Here is a 1,841-nt window from a genome sequence, read left to right as displayed (position 1 = left end):
AGCGTGAGGAGCTCCACCCATGACAAAGGTCATGAGGAAGGAGGCTTGGCATACGCAAAGGCGGGATCGAGCCTCAGGAGTCCCCCTGGAAATTCTCGAGCATCTACCCCCCAAAACCAGAGTCTGCCTACTTTCTGCTTTGTGCTTTTCACCTACACCTCTGACTTTACAGGGGGCTGTCCCCCACTACCTCTCTCTGAAAAAAGAGTTAGCTTACAGCTCCAGTTAACAATTCGTGGGTGTGACAGTGTTTCAACCTACAAACTCCTTTGGAAATCCTCTAGCCTGCCTGAATAGGTTTTTCCGGCCACATGTGATTGCTCAGAGCCTCCCAACTGTGAGAGGCATGAGATGTTCTAAACTGTCTAAACACAGATTCCTTTGAGCAGTTAAAAGATTGATTAGAAATTGTATTGGTGAAGGGATTTTCACTTTTTGGGCCAATGTTTGCTGCTAAGTCTCCATATCCCTTACCTGCTGTGTCCCTGGCAGTGTATTGATTAATATAATTGGTGTAAGTAGTAGCTTTAATGTTTGTAACCTGGGACCCTTGAGTTAGCTCTTTTTCTTGTTATAGCCCACCACACCTTTGCTCTGTAGGAATGCAACTTTATCTAATGCTTTTGGAGGGTGGCTCCTGACCAATCACCTTTAGAGAAAAGTAAGTTTTCTGAAGAAAGGGTCTTAAGATGTTAACAGGCCTCCGGGCCAGAAGATGATGCAAATCACCTAAGCTTTTGCATATGATAAGTTTGCAGGAAGAAAGTCTGGCTTGCTGCTTGACTCTACCCCTTCCCCCATTATCCTCTATGCATAACTTAAGGTATAAAAACTACTTTGGAAAATAAAGTGCGGGCCTTGTTCACTAAAACTTGGTCTCCCCATGTCGTTCTTTCTCTCACCTTCTGGCTGAATTATTCAGCCTCTTTTCTCCACTGAATTTCCTCACTGAGCTATCCTTATTTCAGCCTCTTTTCTCCACTGAATTTCCTCACTGAGCTATCCTTATTCTATTACTCTTTATATCCTTAATTAAAGTTTAATTAAGCAGTTGTTTCCTGATCCTCGCCGACGCCGTCCCCGCTTCGAATTCCCTGGATCCACCGGGGCTGGACCCCGGCAGTACTGAAATTAAATCTGTGATTTAAAAATTTCCAATGGCAGAAAGCAAAGAGGATCTAAACAAGCTTTTGATGAAAGTGAATGAGGAGAGAGAACACTGGCTTAAAACCCAACATTCAAAAAGCTAAGATCATGGCATCTGGTCCCATCACTTCATGGCAAACAGATGGGGAAACAATAGAAACAGTGACAGATTTTATTTTCTTGGGCTCTGGATGGTAACTTCAGTCATAAAATTAAAAGACACGTGATCCTTGGAAAAAAGGCTATGACAAACCCAGACAGTGTATTAAAAAGCAGAGGCATCACTTTGCTGACAAATGTCCATATAATCAGAGCTATGGTTTTTCCAGTAGTCATGTATGGATGTGAGAGTTGAACCATAAAGAAGGCTGAGCGCCAAAGAACTGATGGTTTTGAATTGTGGTGCAGGAGCAGACTGCTTGGACAGCAAGGAGGTCCCTTGGACAGCAAGGAGGTCCCTTGGACAGCAAGGAGGTCAAACCAGTCAATCCTAAAAGAAATCAACCTTGAATATTCACTGGAAGAACTGATGCTGAAGCTCCAATACTTTGGCCTGATGCATAGAGCTGACTCATTGGAAAGGACTCTGATGCTGGGAAACATTGAGGGCAGGAAAAGAGGCAGGTGAGAGAGGATGAGATGATTGGATGGCATCATCAACTCAATGGACATGAGTTTGAGCAATCTCTGGGAGA

Source organism: Bubalus kerabau, chromosome 8 (assembly GCF_029407905.1).
Source record: "Bubalus kerabau isolate K-KA32 ecotype Philippines breed swamp buffalo chromosome 8, PCC_UOA_SB_1v2, whole genome shotgun sequence".
NCBI classification, from domain to species: Eukaryota; Metazoa; Chordata; class Mammalia; order Artiodactyla; family Bovidae; genus Bubalus; species Bubalus kerabau.
The sequence above is the reverse complement of the archived record's forward strand: the minus strand, read 5'-3'. Positions refer to the sequence as shown.